General features: G+C 38.3%; 1 protein-coding gene across 8 annotated transcripts in view; it reads left to right on the forward strand.

Annotated features, from left to right (window-relative positions):
• The first annotated feature begins 5974 nt into the window (after positions 1–5974).
• The window catches only part of MAPT (microtubule associated protein tau), an 81401-nt gene continuing 65203 nt past the window's right edge, over positions 5975–22172 (forward strand). For 2 of the 8 annotated variants that reach the window (XM_075176862.1, XM_075176859.1), the window contains exons 1-2: positions 5984–6126; positions 6765–6932. The gene's annotated coding sequence lies outside the window, so the exon portion shown is untranslated. Of the gene's footprint in view, positions 6127–6764; positions 6940–22172 lie in introns of all 8 variants that reach the window. The other 6 variants (XM_075176860.1, XM_075176861.1, XM_075176853.1 and 3 more) reach the window with 6 other exon arrangements.

A 22172-nucleotide genomic window follows, 5' to 3' on the forward strand; every position in this document is an offset into this window, starting at 1 on the left:
CCTCCCAGGGTATGGATGGTGGCAGGCTCCAAAGGTAAGATCCTCCACAAAAATAATCACCATTTACCTCGTGTTCCCGACCTTAGTTTTCTGCCTTACAGCCAGATAAGTGGGGTGAAAACAGCGACAGTGGAGAATTCTACACAAAAAAACGAGAAGTTTGACATCTGACGCTCTGAAGTTATGGTTGGAATCTCCGCTTATTTTTCCTTGCACCTCTAAAAGTGGAGAATTCTACCGTAATTGCTGGCAATGTGTGCAGTGTGATATTTTTGTATTGTAAATGTATTACTTATGTACAATTTATGTACAATTTGATATGTTCAGTAACTACACTTTATGCTTTAAATAGAAGTTTGTTGCCTGGAAAATAATTTTAGATGAAGCAAATAGTATTATTTAACATTTAATTTTGAGAGAACACAAATTGAGCGACTAATATACCATCCGTCATATTATACTTTTAGTTATTCTAAAACAAAAACAAACTTGTTATATGTAGCTTTTCTCTGGTATCATGACAGGATTTTGACGCTTACTCGGAAAATCCTAATCTATGGACAAGCACTAATAACATTTCAATAAGTGTCTGTGATTCAATCACAAACCTCTAATTACAAGCCATTCGCTAGTTCCAGTGTTCTTCGTCATTATCATCATCTGCTATTAATACGTGCCACTGACCACTGACCACTGTTTCAGCCGTCTCTGTGACTGTGTCCCAGTCTGCACAATTGCATGAACATGCCCTTACTGTATATTGCCTATGTTAGAACACCCCAACCATCCCCCATCATGCCTCTTCAAGTTTAAGGAGTCGTAAGTGGCAAAACGTCACAGGTCTCAATTGTGACGCAGTTGTGTGTTCACTTTCTGATCATGCACAAAAAACTCAAAGATATGCTACTCAAACAGGTGCATGTCTCACTCTGAATTAGGCCCAATATGGTTATTTTCCAAGTAGTTGTTTTAGCAATGCCATGTCATGTAGCTGAGGGCACTTTATTCTTGTCACAACACACTTGCTTTCTGGTATAAAGTTTTTTTGGACAAAATCATGTTGCAATGCAAGGGGTGCAAATTAGTTTATTATTTGGCACATAAGGAGAATACTGTCTGTTTTTTCATGTAGCACATATATAAATAATTAAAAACTTATTTGTACACTAAAATTTAAAGTTCATCTAGGACATGCCCTACCCAAACTATAAATCTGCCATCACATTTTAAATTGACATCCCCCCTTCAATACAACATGGTTTTGCCTTACTTGCTTAACTTTCCTTAATGAATCAGGCCCATTATTTTTATGTCCAAGTTAAAATAACATATTATCTACAGCAGCTATTAACACGAGTTCTACTTAACAGGTGTTAGCAGGTTTTTTTATACAGACCCTGAAGTGTGGTTTATGAATAAATAGATGTGAGGTTACACTTGATTATGTTTTTTTACTGCAGAATCCATGAAATTATTCACATACTATAGTTCCTTAATTTTTTCAGTAGAGGCAGATGATTTTGGAAAGCTGTACAAATATGCAGACTATGGGCCTGATTCATTAAGGAAAGTAAGTAAAAAAAATGAGTAACTTTTCTCCTGAACAAAACCATGTCACAATGCAAGGGGTACAAATAGTTTATTATTCTGTAAATAAGTTAAATATTGCCTGTTTTTTCATGTAGCACACAAATACTTGATAGCTTTAATTTTACACTGAAATTTAAAGCTGATCTAGGACATGCCCTACCCCAACTATAAATCTGCCATCACATTTTAAATTTACCTCCCCGTCCAATGCAAAATGGTTTTGCCTTACTTATTTACTTTTGCTTATCTTTCCTTAATGAATCAGGCCCTATGAGTTAGGAACCAAGGTGTCTGACTATGCCAAAATGGCTGCCTATGATGTGTGAATATTAAAAGGTCTAACTTATTGGTAACAAAATGGTATAACACAATGCTTGAAATCACTAATAAGTCTATAGTTAATATGCAGCCCATTGGTAACTTGTTTTCTTTTTCAGCCACAAAATACAGTTGTGTCAAAACTCAATGGTAACTTTCCTGCAAGAAAATATAATCACGTTAATATATTTACAGTTGTTTATCACCAAGGTGGTGCACACTTCCTTTACTTTCTCATTCTATGACCACTCTTGTTTATGTTCAGCCAATCACATGCATGCTTCAGCTATTTACTTGTGTTTGGATGACTGCTAAGGTCTATGTGGGTTATTGTCTGTAGGTGGATAAAGAAGACAGAAGTCTGATTAGGAGGATAAGGAGCCAATGAAAGACGGGAGGGAGTAGGATAGTAGTAGTAGTAGTAGTGATGTCCAGAGGTGATTAGAGGGAGTTAAATTAAGGGAATCCAGGAGTGTAGAGTAGAATTCCTACCTACCCACGACACAGATGGGTTATAAGATGTATTGTATGTTAACATGTGTTTTATTTGCAGTGAAGGAACAGCAAGGCGGAAAAGCACTGCAGTCAACAGTCACGGGAAGGGGTGGGGGAGCAAGCGGCTGCCATGGGGATACCCTCCCTTGAAAGTGGGGATGAAATGCTCAATACCACCCTTATGGGGGGATGTTGTAAGAAACCAGGATAAGGGGGGTGGGATCCCCAGGCCTGCAGGCACCAGGAGGCATTGTGTGACCCCTTCTTATTGTTTGTGATAATTACGGTTATGACTGAAGCTGATGGATACACTGCTGTTTTCTCTGCCACCTTTCAAAAGATTGTAAAATAAAGCTGTGACCTCTTTTCTCAACAAACAAATCTCATGTCTTTATTTCAAGGAAAAGGGGGTGGGTATCAGGAAGGGGGGGGGGGGCATCAGCCGTTAGGCAGTTTAAAAAAATGTGCAACCTCTTTTTCAGCCAAGACTTCTATATTTGAACCTAGTGCTCAATGTCCACTTATGTATACACTATTACATACCTCCCAACAAGTCAAGCCCCAGGATCGGGACAAGGGGCTTGGTTACATCACGATGGGGGCGTAGCCACAACCCCACTGGGGTTCCTAGCACTGAAAAGCACTAGGCTGCCCATTAGATGTCTTCCTTCTCCCCAATGTTCCCACCTGCAGGACAACCATGTCCCCGGAAGGTACAGTGCAACAGAGCCCTAAAACCTGTACTGTCCTGCTGAAATCAGGACAGTTGGGAGGTATGAACAAGGGTGGGCCTATAGTTAGTCAACCTTAGGCATCCATCTCAGGTAGCAACTGTTGTGGGGGAGCAAAATGAATGGATTTAATTAAAAATAGAAAATTGTATGCAACAGTCTAAATTAGTGATATTTACCTTTTTAGTGGTAGATGTAATAATGCTTAAAAATTACAAGATTTGTATTTTAAAGTGCACACAATTCAAATACAGATGTGTGTGTTTGAGAGAATCTCAGGCAGCAGAGCGGCTAGGCATATGCCTAAATCCTTAGCTTTTACTCATAAAACATGTTTTAAGATAAATGTGCTTCCTCATTGCAAACTACCATGTCTTTTTTTAACCTGCCCGAGTATGTTTGTAAAGGTGTGGTCAGATTGCCATGCAAATGCTTAAGCTGGACATAGATGCACAGATGATGCTGGAAAATGTGGTTGATTATAAGCAAATTAGGATAACATCATTATGTGTAGGTCAATAAAAACGGTCATGTCCATTTCAGATCTAGAATTGATTGGATAGAATGTAAAAGTGCAACACATTGGTGCATCCATAGTGTCATCAATCAACTAGTACAAGAGATTTCATGTAGCTGTGTTATATCAGTTTGTTTTGTGTAATCACCATATGACCATAAAGCTATGTATAAATTGGTCTTTGCAATTAGTTTTTTTAATACATGTTAAAACTGAAGCAAATCCCATGTAAGCTACATTGCGTTTATGTATACCTTTTTTAAACCATTATACTTGCTTCTTACACAGTAAGTTTAATATGCAGTTAAAAGCCTATGGTATCTCATCCCATGGCCTTTAAATACCTCCCAGCGGGACAGTCCCGAATTTAGGGCTGTGTCCTGCCCAGGGACATGTTTGTTCAGCGGATGGGAATGTTGGGGTAAAGGAGATATCTAATGGGCAGGCTAGCGTTTTACAGCACTAGGCACCCCTCTGTGGACATGGCCATGCCACCATCGGGGCTTGGCCATGCCCCCATCATGACGTGGCAATGCTCCCTATCTCACACCTGGGGACTTGCAAGTTGGGAGGTATGTGTTTAAAGCTCCCTTCCATTGAGATGCACATAACTGCATCGACACGCATCAGATGCACTGAAATGGAACACGAAGCATTTAAGAAAATGTGCTGCAGCACAACGCAGATTAATCACATTTATACATGCAAATTGCATCATTTGCTACAATTTTTTCCCCCACAGTTGATTGCATTTACTTAATATGCATTAGAAATGCATCTTTCCTGCAGAATTTTAATGCCAGTGTTTACGTCACCTTAGTGTGACTGCTGTGAGAACAATGTGGAATATTTTTGAAAACTAGTGTTCAGGAAAACTGTGGTATTGCCCATGGCAATTCAATGTAGCTATATTTTTTTTAGTGTAGTATAGAAAATGAAAACAAGCATTGCTGTGAGCAGCATAATGTTTCTCCAGAGCATCAGTTTTCATAAGTGACCCCAAATGTAGATAAATGTCTTCTTTCAGGGACTTATGGGCTTATTTATCATTCTGTGGCAATAAGGTTGATTTTCTATCGCAACGTTAGAAAACCAATTATCGCAGCAATGTATTGATCGCCGGGGCAACTGAGTGACAGGGCCTGGAGATACTGGCCGGGAGCTGTAAGAGTGAACTTACCTCTTTTCTGGGCCAGTCTTGATGGTTATTTGCATACATGAACTTGCTAGCCTCTCTTCCACTTTGAGGTATTTAGAAATGTATTACATATGTATGTTTATTGCATTTCCTGTGTTTTTAATATTTTATTTTTATTACTTGCTTTTTTTGTCTTATTAAAAATAAAAACATGTCAAAAACTCTTAATATTTTATTTAAATGTATACTTCCTATTGATAAAAAAAAATTGCGTTAGCACACAAAAAATAGGATATGCTATATTGCATTTTAGCAAATATATCAGGACTAGAGCACTGATGTGACTAGTCAATACGAAATCGCTTGTTCATTTTGAGGAGCAGGCTTTAATATGGCGAAAGGTGCAAAAAGTGTGTGTATATGTGTGTGTATATATATATATATATATATATATATATATATATATATATATATATATATATATCCTATGGAACTATTAGATTTTAAAATTTTCACACATTATTGGATCACCCACCTCAAATGATAGTTAGCAACATGTTAAAATAGTTCACTTTGCTGCTAAGCTGGTGTATCCAATAAAGATACACAGACCTACAGTACAGACCTTGGAACACTACAATCTCCACCATGCCATGTTTACTGAATGTGATAAGTGTACTTCTTGACATCTATAATATTACCATCTAAAGCCTAGAGAATAAAAACAGATGCTATCATCATCATCATCATCACCATTTATTTATATAGCACCACTAATTCCGCAGCTATTGTCACCAACCTTCAGTAAAAGATTGATTTTATTGTTTATTTGATCCATATTGGAAAATAGGAACATTTGCAGGTCAAATGTTTTAAACCTGGGCCTTTCCTTGGACAGTATTGGCATTTGGCAACTATGTAAGACGGACAAACCTTACATAAAAGATTTATTGCTAAATCACAATCTTGGAAATCATGCTGTGCATGCTCATGGCATTCACATCACACCCAGGGAGGGGGTCTTCCATGAGGGAGGGCGTCTCAGACAGATCCCTCACACAAAGGAGCTGTAGGGGGAGGGATGTTGGCTCTTGGAAGAGAGAGAGGCTGCTGCTGATCCTGTCTCCATGGTAACCAGTCGCAGCAGCAGGACCAAGACTGCGCGCTGCTGCGGGAGCGACTGGTCTGTCCGCGTTCACAAGAAACCCCGCCCCGCAAAGACTACGGGCACCCGCAGAGGGCGAGCGTCGGTTGTGGCTCAAAAGGGTGTATTTCAAAGACAGGCGCGGGCACGTTTATCTCCGCCTCTTATAAGTGACATTACACGGTGCAATACGGTGAGTTACCGCACACCATCACTGGGCACTGCGCAGCTTTACATAGTCACCCGGGGGTCTTGTTCTTAGAACCGCAGAGTGACCTGGGGTAGTTATACATTGTACAGCTGGTACATATAGATAGTGCTGCGTCGCGGTATACAGTGCAGTTATATGATATCAGGTGCCCCCATAAGGGCACTGGTCTAGACAATAACGGGGGATGGCAGCACAGCTTTAGATCGTGACCCACGGGGTCAGGTGTCTGTAGTATTTCCAGCTTCGTACTGTGACCACGGAGTTACTGTTAAGTTGTAACCATTAGTGCAAATTACGTAGACAGTGGAGGCTGAGATGTCACCATCACTGTAACGCTTTCTAAAATGGCCTGTGCGTAATAATAATAATATTATCGTGTGAGCTGAAAATGTGTATTGTTGGCATCGCAAAATGCCAGTGTCACCGACTGCACAAGTGTCACAGTCACAGCAGACGGTGTCTCATGAGACTGACTTACTGCAAGTATAGTGTAACTTACAGCGCCGTGTACACTCTTACAACAATACCATGTGGCAGTATAGTGTGCTGATAGATTACTATAGGATGATGACTGTGACTCTCGTGCTCTCAGGTATCAAGCTGTCTAATCCTCTCCACAGACCACTCTCTCCTCCGGTCAGTGACAGTCTCCCCGCCCCTCTCCTCACGTGACCCTGTTCTCCTGACAGCTCCCCTGCGCGCCCCTGCGGCTCGCTCCCGTCTCTTCAGCTCCCACCGACCAAGAAGACACCAACACCGGCCAGCACCGCTAGGATTGCACCGGCCAGGTACCAGGCATGTTATCTGTAGAAGACTATATATAATTACGTAGGATAGTTATTGTATGCAGTGCAGGTTAACATGCATGTCTATATGCAATATAAATGATCTCTCTTATGTAGGTAAAGACTGTGCAGTAACCCCTTTTTTATTGTTGCTGCATATCTATATAACTAACACGTGACTATATTTTATATATTATAATATATATTGTAAAATTATATACTATTAATTATATATGTATATAATTCATGTGTGCACCCCCTCCTTTAAGGTATAGTATCGTTTGCATTACCGGTACAATATCTTGCACACGTGAATTATCTATTGATTGTCTGTACATTACAGGTGTGTAGTATTGTATATGACATATATATATATATATATATATATATATTTATATATATAATATTAAACTTTTCATGAATTATCTCATGAACATTATACATGTATATTTAAATTATTTTGTACTTTATGTTTTAATGACTGGTTAGGGAGCCAGAACAAAGGGGGAGTCCCTGGAGCATCTTCCAGTTGCAGTATTTTTAAGGAGAGGTCATTTTGAGATTTGCATAAACCCCTCCCCTCCCAAAGAGGTTGGCATCTCACCACGGCACTGAACATGTTAAAATGGGTAAAGCTGGCAGAGTATACAGTTGCTAGCACATGGTGGTGTGAGGTGTGGCAGATAGATCCCTCTATTGCATCCTCGTCACGGAAGGGGTTAAACACTCTGCAAATCCTGCACATGCATGTAATGTGTTGTGCATGTGGGAGGTAGATATGGGAGTGACCATGTTCTTATTAAAAAATCTATTTTATATATATGGTGTAGAACAAAGCTTCTGTGCTTATACATGTACAAAAAGAAAAAAATACAAATACAAAAGAATAACATACAAAATATGACATTTTTATCATATTTGATAATTTTAGCATGACAGACAGGTGGATAGTGTCTAATATCCCACAATCCATTCTTGCCTATATTCCTTCATTCCTGAGCTCATTGAGATGCAAAGAAATCCATGGGAACTGGAGCCTGTGTTTGCACAGAGGGATGACATAATCCTCATAAATGTAGTACAGCTACAGCTGAATATGGATGGGTCAGCTCTGCAAATCAGCTCCTGCTCTGCTAAAATTTGGCATCAGTAGCGTGGTTCCTGTAGGGCGTTGGCAACGCATGCCCTCACTCTGCGGTAGGTAGGGCAGAGGAATTTCACATTGTTCTGTGCATTAAATAGCGTTCCAGATTTGTACCATTGCTGCTTTTGGGGACGCTTTGCCTTCATACAGCTTTTTTTTCTATTCCTTTATGGGTCTTTAATGGATTAAAGACACGCTGGTTAAATCTTTCAATGCTGAAGAGGGGTTGGCAAGCCATTTAGTTTTAACTATCTTGTTGCCAAATCTTGTTACTGATTTGTTTAAATTCGGACACATCATACAAACCATATCCTTTCCGATGTGACTAATGCAATTATTATGGTGTTTTGATTTTTTTGTGGTATCTTTTCATGATATTGTGCATGGACACACCCCTTGCAGCACAGTATCTCCTCACTTTGCAGATGTTCTTCCATCTCCCTCACACACCAGTCCCCACTGCACCCTCCCTTGCTGTATCAATCCTGGCTTTTGTTTCTCTTCCAGCCCCAAACGCTCAGTATACACAGCCCCTCCATCACATCTGTTGGTAGTTTACGCTCCCAAACCATTTAGTGTTTTGTTCCCGCTTCCCTCCCCCACTGGAATACACAAGGGGACAGACTGTGTCTCCTCTCTTGTCCCTTGCTTTGGCATTGAATATTTTTTGTCTTTGTGCTATACAACAGCCAGATAATTTAATTCTAGTCCTTATATCCACCACATCCCAGTATATGTGCTGTGCATATACCAGTCAAATCTTTATGTTTTATATGAATCTCTGCTTAAATATTTGCTCAAAACACTGCAAGAATTGGAGGATAGCATAGGTTATATGGTGAAATGTATTTTTATCCCCCTTGAGGATTAATTATTTGCTCTTCATAATATTATCTGACAAATTAACAGGCTCGACTCATGACAAGGCCTGCTATCTATTATTTTATGCACTAAGCAAATTTATTAAAACTGTGTATATATATTTAGTCAAAGCTGACATGTATTACCAACTAGATGAATGTGGTTTCAACTATCTTTCTAATATATATATATATATATATATATATATATATATATATATGTATATATATATATATATATATATATATATATATATATATTCCTTATTGATATAATATCGATAGAGAGGAGAGAGAGATGTTTATTATCATCATTTTGTAGACAGGTATACAGAACAGTATCTTTTGTTCCATTTATATATCAGGAAGAGGATATTAGACATTGGTTTGCATTATCTTTGCATAGAATGCAATTATCTCTTGGCACATTATTTTCATGTGCGTGGTATGTTTATTCCCGTAATCCTACCTGTGCATCATATCATTTGTATTAGTCTATTGTTCTGCCTATTATATGAACAACCATTTGTCCTGTTTTACACAGGGCCATTCTGGTTTTAGCTCGTATTACACTCTGCTGAAAAATTGGTGCCCTATGTTTGTTGTGCTGTTACCTTCGAGTAAATACCGGTAAATTATAAGAAAAGAAACCTTATGTTTTTAGGAGAAATTAATGTTAACAATGCACAATACATATTTATTTTTTATTATCTTTTACATCTATGATTTGAATAATGATGAAAAGTTTTTAAAAAAAATGTTTTATAGAAAGGTGTTATGTATTATCTAGCAGCAGCAATAAACACAACACAATAGTTTACCGGTTGCCCCCCCCCCCCTCAGCCACTAGTAAGCATGGGTGATATCTTCAACTACACTGTGAAGGTCAAGGGGGCTTATTAGGCAAATTTGTTCATGAATGTAACATGTTCAGAGAATTCCGTCATCAGAAAGTAGACAAGGCCACATCTCCATGGAGATGAAAGTACTAGGCCCAATCCCTTCTAGAGTAGAGATTTCCTTTGCCAATAGAGCAGCATTGTAGCTCACACAGAGTTTGTTTCATTTGCTTCATTGTTTTGTTTCATTGTCTTTGTTGAGGTATTTTAAAATTAGTAATTACATCCAGTAAACAATTTGTAGCAATTTTTGTTATGAAATTATCCATATTTAGCAGATAAATTCTCAAGTTTGACTAATGGATCTACCTAGGTCGACCTCATATCTATCATATTGGGGGACAGTAATGAAAACTGGTGTACAGGTAACTGGGCTTAAAATATGCTGTAACCCATAGCAATCAATCTGACTTTTACTTTAATTTTATAGACTACTCTAGAAAACTAAAAGTCGATTTTATATATGTATGTGATGAGGACTGTGGGGCTCATTTAGAGTTGGACATGCACCACCTTTTTTTATATGCAAAATACTAAGTTCCACAGTAGGTGTGCACACATTGCATACATATACATCCATATCCACATTTTTGTACATTGTTTACTTTCATCTTCTTAACCCTGGAGTTGTTAAATGGGGAATAGGCAGCGGTGGGTAATTGCAGCATAATTATTAATACCCCTATTCATCATTTAGCAGTATCTCTAACAGGTACAATATGCATGACTACCAATGACTACCGATAGTACTTAATTCATTAGTATTACGACTGTATTGTATCAAGTCACGGCCATCCATTCGCATTACTTAATTTACATTTTCATTTCGACTACTGCAGAAATGAAGACTCCCATTTGCTTTTAATATAATCTTTATTTATTGAAATCAGCACAAAATACAGAATGTGGTAAATACATTCAGCAGTAAAAAAAATAACACATTTAACAATTCATGTTGGTGATTTTACCTTCTATAAAACAGACAAAAATAAACAGGTAACAAGGAGATCCTTTATATCTAGACTGTGTAACTAATGTACTGTACAAAATGAAAATGATGGTCCATCAGTCTAACCAATCTTTGTAGATGCAAACATTGGTTGGGGTATTGTCAATATCAACTTAGAAAGAAGTTATCCGTCCTGGTTAAACAAATCCTTCATAGTCGATGGTGATGTTGATTTCCATCTCACAGGTATCACAGTCTAGGCTGCTTTATTTAAGTGTTTGAGGAGTGATTTGTTATAACTCAAGTTTGGAATGTGTGTAATACCAATTTGATTCTTAAAGGTGAACACAACAAATGTGGAGGTGTTTATATTTAATTACATGTTACATTATTATATTGTGTACAAATAGGGTAATGCAACTTTAGCATTTACTTGTAACGCTTTCAATCTGCATCTCTACACTATTGTGTGGCGTAAGTATATACAATGGTACACCTGGAGCAAATACTGTTTCTGAGCTGGATGGATTAAGTACATATGTTTTTGAATGCGTCTTTTCATATGTACGTTTGGTGTGTAAATGTGTTAGATTAATCCCTATGTGATCATGGCTTTTGAAATGGTATGTCCTTTTATCTGGTGTCTGATTGCAGTTACTTGTAGTAGTCTGGTGGAATACTTTGAGATGAGTCAAAGATGAGACTTTATGAACATTTAAACACACAGTGCTCTTGCACACTTTTTAATACCACCATTGCTTATTGTCTTCTGTACATTTCTTATTTGCAGTATGAGGGAGGAATTCAATTCTTAGCGAAACATTACCGCAATGGGCGGCTGCGCACACAACCGGTTACTACAGTAGAGGAATCTCTGTTCATTTTTGTTATCACCCCTATTAGGTTTATTTCCCTGACTATAACCAAAATTAATTTGGAAGACTTTCACTAATGGATAAACAGGTTCAGATTTAAACATTTGTAGTACTTTCTAATTATACACATTTTGTACACCTGCTTATCCCTCCATATCCCATCATTTGTGTCATTAACCCGATCAGTCTTGGCGCCTACAGTACACTAGTCATCCTCTGGGCAGTAATCTGGTCGGTCATAGTGCCTGCACAGCTCATCTTCTAGGGAGCAATCCAGCCGGTCCTAGTGCCAGCACAGCTCATTCTCTGTGGCAGTAATCCAGGTAATCCCAGTGCCCGCACAGCTCAACCGCAGTGGCAGTAATACAGTTGGACCTGGCGCTTGCACAGCCCATTCTATGTAGCAGTAATCCAGTCAGTACTGGGAGCAGATGCCGCTCCTTGGCAAAAATCATCCCTCTACAGCTTAAGTGGTGCCTGTATAATACACAAGTACCATTTTTTGCCCTCGGGCTAGTTAGCTAACCCACTTATATAATCCCCCTCCCCCCAAAAATGATAGATACAGTATTTTATACTATTAAAGTGCTGTACAGTACCTTTTTGTGTGTATTGCTCAGATATGTCTAGTAGTGGGTTGGCGTGTAGAAATGGTGTGGGTAATTCAACTGGGCAAGAGATCTTTGTACCACCTCGATTAAAATGCGGCTCTGCTGAGCATCAATATTAGTTTCCAAATTGGCCACACAGTGGCACTCAGGGTGATAACGCAGGTCCACAGCAGTCTTCTGCCGACTGGATTATCAGATATCCGAGTTATGATCAGATTTAATGTAGTTACTTTCTGCTCCTTATTGACAACAGCTCAGTACTATGGCAGATGATGGGTTCAAATGATTACTAAGAACATTTTTCTTTCTAAAGGCAACATCTGTGGCATGGCAATGCCACGGCTTTCAGAGCCTGGGGTCACACATAGGATTACAGATACTGTTATAATCCACTGCTTAACCATTCAGGCTTGTGTGCGTATATATGTGCACAGGGCGAAGAAGAGTAAAGAAGGAAGATATATTTAAAAATTTTGACACTGTAGAAATCTGTTGAATTGCTAAGTGTATAGTACATTGTCTCTCAAATCTTCCTGCTGCATGCTATCAAATGAAGGCCATAACCTAAGGATTTCTCCCCCTTCTTTCTTATTGCATCCTTTAACACAAGTGTCAAACTGTATAGTTTCTATGTACACAACAGATTTTATTTTGCGAGCCCTGAATTAATTCAGTGTTATTGATGTTTCTTTATGCCTTTTTTAGTCTCACTTGTTCTACTATGTTATATTCAATTAAATATTTTAAAGGGATGGTCAATTTTTTAAAATGTAAGTGCTTATGTTTAAGTTGTTTTCATGTTTTGAGCCCTAATGGTTCCATGCTCAAGTCAAGTCTGTCTGCAATATAATAGCATATTTCAATGTTTGCATGTTTTGTTTGTATACGGAACAAGTTTAGCAATGTAAAACTGAACACTACAAAACCCTAATAAGAGAGATGGAATCAAACGAAGGAAAACGTGTCCATTAAATATCAGTTAACCTCTTTTAGCCTTTTTTCTAGAATAGTGTATATATGTGTATATAGCTGTATGCTGTAAATTGGGTTCCTATCTTATTGAGTACACTTCAGTGGTTTAGTATTGACATTTATATACTAGACCAGTAAAAAAAAAAAAGCCCCACTGATATGTAAGTAATTGAATTTCTAATGACCACATTGAGTTTTGGCAAGAATAGTGACAGTGATATAGATTAGTTGGATACTGTGTTTTAAATGCTTTTGGTGTATTTTGTGCCTGCTTTAAAGGTGTTGTTATTTTCAATCACCTCCGTAAACGCACACCCTCTACATACATTTAAATGTTTTCTTGCTCTTCCAGTGCTCCAGCCAATACAAAACAACAATGGTGTCTGATACTTATTGGATTCAACAAAGTAGTTTACAAAAAAAGTAATTATGGTGGTCCCAGAGTGGGAACCACCTCCCTAGTGCTTAATGAAGTAGATGTGCACTCTCTAGGGATGGTCAGTTTTCTTAAGACGACCCACACATTAGCCTCTTATACATTCTACATGCTATACTTTTAATGAGCTTGATAAATTAACTTTCATCATATCACATAGAGTTGTGCTTGTGGCCACAATATTCTTGCACCAGTTTATTATAACTTTCACATCACTTCTTTGTGCTGTTGGGAGACCCTACTCCTTCCACTAAATAACTCAGTTTGTAGCTTAAGGCTTTGCTTTCATTCTCCTCGTCACATCAGGCATCTATCACATGCAGCCATGTCCGCACTAACTTAATCACAGAAGTGGATAGGACTTTGCTACACATTGTCCTGACCCCACCCACTTCAAAACTGAGGACATCCCAGGTGGGTAGTACTTGAAGGGGGTAATTTAATTGGCCGCGTTACTTGAAAAAGTAACGCGGCCTGCACACTATTATCGTTATTACGGTAATAGTGCGCGTAAATACCGTTTTTCCGGTAGTTTTAACGCCGGATTTTTACGGTAATAGTTTTTACGCGGCGGTACTTCGATGACTGAATACAGTAAGACACCAGTGAAAGCACCTTTAAAAAGAATAAAGAGGGATGTCATGATGTAAGGTAAGGCCTGATGATATCATCATCATCAACATTAATTTATATAGCGCTAGCAAATTCCATAGCGCTTTACAATTGAGATATAAAGTAAGACCTGTGAGGACATTAATTCACTCACTTGTGGCATGATGTGTTTAATACACTTTTTACCTAATTAGATTTCTTTAATAGTCCCACATCTCCCTCTTGAAAACAAAGGTTGTGTGACCTATGACATACTTTCTTAATGAGTCTCACAGTTGCTTCTGGACTATAATTTAGTTTATTCTTAAGAGTCCCTTTAGTTATGAAATGACCTCAGTACTGAAAATGGGTAAATGGCTTGATCGATGTTTAAGACAAAAAAACTGAAATATTAAGCTGCTGAATTTAAATAAAGATCATTGAACAACTTAGTCTATTAACCTAATTAACACTGCCAACAACCTATTTCATTTAAACATTCATGATTGTTACGGAAACACAACACTGCTCATTGCTTGGCATGTACGTGTCTCTGATAATAAAAAGGTGGATAATGTAGCCACAGTGTAGCAGTAAGAACCTTGTGTGCCTGCAGAGAGGTAATATATTAGTTACTGCTTATGGGCTCTAAGACCTGGCTACCTGCATCTCTCCCAAGTTCTGTCATCCTACTCTGTCTTATGTTTGGTACATAAGGACAAATAGAAGGATAATGCATTACGGGTGCTTCTTGCCGTTTTGCAAACAGTAGTTTTTGACAGTTTATATACACTTGTCTACCTATTGCTCTATGTAACATGTTTTGACAAAGGTCCAAGTATTGGACCGAAACGTCGACTTAACATCTAAGATAAGGGATTGAAATAAAGAAAATTATGCAAAATAGGTCTCTCTCTCTCTCTCTCTCTTTCTCTCTCATCCTTGCTCTCTTTAATCCATCTTGACTGGTTTGCAGAATTGTTACTCCATAAACCATTCTGTTTTCTCATGTTTGCTTTATAGTTTACTTTTGTTACCCATCAAACTTCTCATTGGATTGGACACTGGCTGCAGGATCATTACCACTTTTATCTTTATTCATTTTCCTACTATTATTTTTCCTGCACATACCATGATAAATAAAATAGCCCACGCATGACAGTGAGAAGAGCACAGAGTGAATTCAGAGACTTGGTGATTTATGTTGAAAAATTAATTGGTCCATCATATGTTAATTAGACAAATCAAAGTCCTAAAAATGCTGTCAGTGACTGATGGACATCTCTGACCTTAACAGCACAGCTTGTGTATTAGTAGGCTGTCGCTTGCTCCAGTGCTCACATCCAAGTTAAAGCTGGCAAAATGCATGTTCACCCTCCCCCTGTGTTCCCAAGAAACCAGAAGGAGAAAGGAAAAGGTTGAGAAAAGAGAAAAAAGACAGAATAAAAGAAACAAGCAAAGAGTTTAAAGAAGTAGAAAAACAAGAGAAAAAAATAAAATAAAATAAAACTAGAAGAATAGATCTAAAGATAAAGAAAGTAGAGAGAAACATAGAAAAGGTGAGAAAGAAAACAAAAATAGAGAAAGTAAGAAGAGATATGAGAGAGGGTGACAGTCTGCCATTACCACTACCGCCTTTCTGTGCCTCTGAGCAATAGGGCAGTTGTGACGATGTAGAAAGGCAGTGGGCGGTTAACCTGCAGTAGGCATGTAAAACTAATTGCTCCTCTGTTGCTATGGTTTTACTTGACTTTTGCACCTTTGAGCTATTTTAGTAAATAATGCTCAATGACAGCAGTACAATTCTTGAACAAAGAAAAAGAAACAACTTGGGAATTTCATATATCAATGCAGAGGTGAAATAGTGCATTGCCAGCCCCATAGTAAAATGTGTGTAGGGTCCTGGTGATGCAGCTCTAGCCTCCCAGGTCCCCCGGATTGGAATAGGTCCTGCTTGGCTATTTTGAACTTTTGAGAGCAGGGCCCCTCTAACCTACAGGCCCAGTTACAGCCCTATAACCTTGCATCTAACTTATTTTGGGACATTTATTGAAATTTGAAGTAAATACAGTTGCATTAATAAATAGTATCAATTTTTCTATTGCAGTTTAAACAATAAAATCATTAAATATTTAGGGCACAGAATAGGTCCCGTGTATGATCAGCCTTAAATAAAGACATAAAAATACAGCAAACTATTGTAGGTAACCAGTCACAACCAAGAACAGAATTTCAAGCGGCAATTTGTTGTATTGTGAAAATTATAAGAGCTAGGTGGATATATGGGTTCTGCACATATCAATATAAACATTATATATGGTCATAATATGGTTTCTGAAATGCACAGGGTGAACAAATCTTTTACAGCAGTGGTCCTCAATCTTTTTTAGCACACTGACCCAAAAGCTACAGAACTTTTTGAGGGAACCCTAACTGTCTATATACCATCCTCCTCTAAAGTTAAGCTACCAGTTTTTGGTACCTTAACTAAAATAATATATATTTCTCCATCATCCATTCTGGGGGACACTGCTACCTTGGGGTTGTCTGAGGGCGTTGGAGTTGGCACTTAAATAGTTAAGAACTAAACTTGCTGCTGACTCCTCCCCTCTGCAATCCCATCCACCTCAGTTATGTCTAAGTGCCCAAGGAGTTGGGCTGCGTTTGGTACTGCTTAGCAGTACCTGCTGTTTAGTGTTAGATTTTATTATTTTTTCTAAGTATTCAAATGTAGTTAAAAATATGTAAGTAAAATTTTTTAATTTTATGCCTGTTGCTTCAGTGGAAAGGTGGAGGAATGAAAGCTTAGCGAAGCTGGCATACAACTTTCTATGCAACGTGTGGTAATAAGTCATCGGGTGTAGTATCTTCTAAAATCTTCTAGAGTGAAGCAAAGATGGATTGTCTATGCACAATTAGTATTCATTGTTGCTGTACAAATTTTTATTTGGACATACAATTTTAGGGCTGGAAAAAAACTTTTTCTGCCAATATGCATTGTTGCCTCATAGTACCCCTGAAACACTGTTTTACAGCATACAGGATAAGAGCAGAAATTGAGAATTGTATTTAGAACTAGAGGTACTGTGCATTTGTGCTTACATTTAGTCAGCCCAGATACTGAGAATTGTGTTTAGTATACAGAACAAGAGAAGTCAAACTGCATATATATATATATATATATATATATATATATATATATATATATATATATATATGAATAGTACATACAGAATAAAAATAGGTACTGATAATCGCATCATGTATATATACCAGGAGAATGTTGTACTCTATTATTGTCTTCATACAGAATAAAGGCAGGTACAGTGAATTACATAGAGAACACGAGCATATGATTAATACTAAACAAAAAAATAGGTAAGTTGTCTGAGTCCAGGGACACATTTTAGCACAGGGCTTTTTTTTTACAATTTTGGGAAACTTTACATGTGCCCATTTTATTTAAAATGTACATCTCTTCACACATGTCACCCAAATCACTGACATAGAATACTCCATGGCTTTCTAGCCTTTGACCCTTATTACTAGATACCATTCAATACATGTTTAGATACAGTATGTGTCACAGTTAATTGACTATTTTTTCATTCTGCTTGCTGAGCTATCATCAGCTGCTATTAGTGAGGGACTGCTCTTCAGATCCATATTAGAATTTCAGATTAGATTTAGAATTTGGGAAGCTTAAAAAAGATTATTTTGTTTTATATTTAAGAACAAGTATAAAATATATATAAGATAAATGAAAGAGTGCAATTATTAAAGGGGTCCAGCTACATCAATCGTAATGATGAATTATATCATTATATCATCAATTGCATCATCATTTTAATACTTGTCCCCATTAAATCTCTCAAATAATCATTACCCAACAATCATCCAAATAGTCTTTGGAACAGAGTGCTTTTTGAAAATAGCCAATAAGATGCTGCCAATATCCACACTTTGGTTATTAACTGTAAATAAACATAAGCTATGGATAAATCAATAATATGTATTTACATTACCCTGAGGAAGAGACAGGAGGGGTGTGGCAGGATGGAAAATGTTTTTTAATGTTGTTTTTAGCTAAACCTTGTGTGCATGGCATTTTCTAATAAGAGAGTACAGAATGCAGAGGAGAGATGCTGTGTTCTGCAATACTCATTACTCTAGCTGTCTCTTTGTTACAGAAGCAGAGGCTGCACATTTTGTAATGCAGGATCAGCACATTTTCTATGCCCTGACAAATTGCACATTAAAGTGGCCCATTAGCTTGGGGCTGTTAATATTTACACACCTCTTGGAAGTGAGACGATACCCCATGAGATTTGTCCTCTAGCATTAAATATTACAGCAGAACTACAATAAGGGATGATGCATTACATAGACAATATTGAAACCTGTAGGGTGTCACAGAGGCAGGGATGTTTACAGGTGATGGGGCTGGTAGGTCTTTAGCAGGTCCCTTAGGATCACCATTGTGGGTTTCTGTAGGGAAAGGTACTTGGTTTGGGAATTAAACAAATTGTGCTTCTGAAAATAGGGAAGTGTGAAAATTGTGTGTTATTGCTGAAAGGTGCTGTGTTCTGGTGATGGGAAAGATGATTTGTCTGGAGATGCCACAATAAATGATTCTTTCTATATTGCAAACCCACCACTGAAAATGGGTCAATGGAGTAATATATGCTACATGTATAGTTCTACAGTTACTACATATATTAGCTCGTTTGTATGATAGCAGAGCTTGTTTTATTATTTATGAGTTCAGTACAGTCTGAGAGAACTCATTATGGAAATCAGGTTTGGTAACACTCTCACTAAAGACCTAAACATCCTGCCACGCTGAGCCCTCCACATGTTTTCAGTTTAACCCTCACCCAGCTTAATTTGTTGTTGTTTTTCAGTCAGGACAACCATTTTTGTGTACTTTGCCAGTTTTACATATACACTACTGTGCTTTTAGTGGCAAGTCATAAATCCTGTCTCTAGACCAGGTCTGGCCTACCTGTGGCTCTCCAGGTGTTGTGAAACTACAAGCCCCAGCATGCTTTGTCAGTAGATAGCTATCCGATAGCTGGCAGGACATGCTGGGACTTGTAGTTTCCCAACACCCGGAGAGCCACAGGTTGGCCAGGCCTGCTCTACACTCAGACTACTGTGGTCAATGCTACCATAAAATAAGATTTTCTACCTGTTTCAAAAATATTGTGATAAAAATAAAAAAATCAACTAATAATAGTAAAATATTATCCATACAGTTTTGACTAGGGACCTTTTGTAACTATATGTACATTGGAGAACTTTCAAATAGCATTAAGTAATACCATACTTGCCTACTTTTTCTACTTCACTTTCGGAAGATAGAGAGACGAGATATAAAAGAGGAGATGTGTGGGGCTTGACGTGATTCGTAATCCAGCAGGTAGAGCTTCACATTATCAAGCCCTAACCACACTTGTAAACCACAGAGTAGCAGCAGCTTGAGGATGCAATTACATCATTACACTCATGCCACTTTGTGCTTACGGATGTGGGTGGGGTTGATGAATTTGATTTGTAAATTAGTAGATTTCTTATTTGCAAATGTATATCAGTGACAAATGAATTGCATGACCTTGCAATTCTTTCCCTAGAAATAGTCTATTTGTGCGTTGAAGCTCAGTGTACATACACAATGTCTGTATACCATAGTGTGACGCAGAGAAGAGTATAAGCCTGTGTTTGGCAAGCAACTTGCAAAGGTCACATGCAGCCATCCTGACCAAAGTAATTTCTCTTCCTAGAGACTCTGGCCAAGTTTAAGTACAAAACCTTCTTTGTTTGTGTCAGTCTATTTTGTACAAGCTCGCCTAGATTTTCACCAAACTGAGAGTAAGATGGCATTTGCAGACTTTTGCACCAGCTGATGGGAAGGGTTGGTGGATTGAGGGTGTTAAGTAACTGTAAAGTGTATCAGTGTGCATAGTTTTGAGGAGAAATATAATTTGTTTATCCTCCTCATCACTGAGAATGGCAAAGGGGCCCATTGTTGCATTTTACACTTCAGAATTTCCACAACAGGGTAGTTGTTTAAAGAGATAATTGTTCATGTCTTAGTGTATCATTACCCCTAAGTATTTAGAGAGCAAACCCACAACATAGTTGTTCCATGGCATCCTATTAGAGATTGCCAGGTATATCAGTGTGTCCTAGGCGCATATGGAACATTTTTACACTTCTGCAAGTTTCCAGCCCATCTGCTTGGATCACACTAGTATGGCCAATGTCACTTCAATCAACACATAAAACAGTGGATACCTGTGCCTTGAAGTGCAGTTGTTTACCTCAGCATATAGATGGGGCTAGAGTAAAGATGTGCCATTCATCATAAATAACCTGATAATGATGACTGACGTATCCTTAATGGTTTTTTTAAAAAAAACAAAAATTAAATAACCTGACTTGGCCTGTCCCCTAAGTGAATAATCAGCCCCAGTGCTATAGCCTGGGCTGGTTACTGCTAAAATAGAAGGGCAACGAACGCAGGGTCCCCTTTCTAAGGTGTTAACCAGCACCAAGTTTTGCCAGATGGGGCTGATCACAATATCAGGTCTTTTGTTTTCTCTAATCCTGATATTATCATGCCTGTTTCAATTTCCTGTGTGGATCTGTAGATCCTTGGCCTCCCTTTGCATTGCTTCCTTTGAGTAATGGTTGCCACTTGTAGTGTCATCCATCACACCAATTCTTTGAGCCACCCTCATTGTGTGCTCTCTTATATTATCCTAGTCATTATCAAGTAAGTGTTGTTTGCAGATGTTCAATCTTAGCAGTGAGGGCATGCTGACATGTACTGAAGATGGACATGATTCAGTAATGACTCTTATTTTGGACTGCCCTGCATCGAAATTGGGGAAAAGTAATGCATGTAAATTCATTGCTTGGCAAACAGTGATAAAGAAAATAATAGGCAGACCAAACCTGCCACAGATCTGTTTTGATGTCACACAACATTGCCCAGTATAAACTGTCTGTTTTAAAGCTTGTCTTTTCAGTTCCAAAGGGAAGGGATTTTAATGCCATTTTTGACTGAGACAGTGTTAGTTCCTAAGTGATTGAGTCTAGAATAAAATCAGTAGGTCCACTGAGGCACAGCTTATATCTATAGCCATGTGTTACCACAAGTATATCATTAGTGCCTGCTCTTCAACCAAATAGTGTTTCATGACAAACTGAACTCCAGGGCAGTGAGGCTCCCCCATGAGACACCCTACGCAGCCGCACCACCTTATGGAGTGGGGCACACATTGGGTCTGGGCGCAGATCATGTGCAGGTTCAGAAGCCAGTAACTTGTTCTCCAGAGGGAGGAGACAGGGCAAGATGACACCATCGGTGTTGGTAGGTGATATCCTGGAAGGACAATTGCCAACAATACTATACTGGGAAGAGCTCAATCTTCCAAGGTGGCTGTAGGGTACAGACCTCAGGGTGAAACATAGACCTAATTGAGAAGTTTAATGGCTAAATTGGAAAGGAAAGGGCTTCAGGTTCATCAGGGATCAGGACTTTTACATATTGTTCATTCTTCTGTGCTCCCCCTATGGCTATACCCCTGCACACTAGAAATTTACAGAGGAACCTTTACATTATTGATCTGCAACATCTCCCTGACACTTTTCAACCTCTTCTCTGATATTCTCTTCATCTCTTCCTTCACTGGCCCTGATCTTGCTGCTACATACTATTCAGACATAACAACATCTGCTCTAAACACTAAAGAGGACTTCATGCAATATAAATGTATCTTATTAGAGTTTAAAGAAGTTGTCTCCTTTGCAAAACAAGCCAGATCTTTCTCTTATGTCCTCACAGTCCAACAATCCCCAAACAAGTTTTCAACACTTTAAACTCTCTTACTTGTCCAAT

This window comes from Mixophyes fleayi, chromosome 6 (assembly GCF_038048845.1).
Source record: "Mixophyes fleayi isolate aMixFle1 chromosome 6, aMixFle1.hap1, whole genome shotgun sequence".
Classification (NCBI taxonomy): domain Eukaryota; kingdom Metazoa; phylum Chordata; class Amphibia; order Anura; family Limnodynastidae; genus Mixophyes; species Mixophyes fleayi.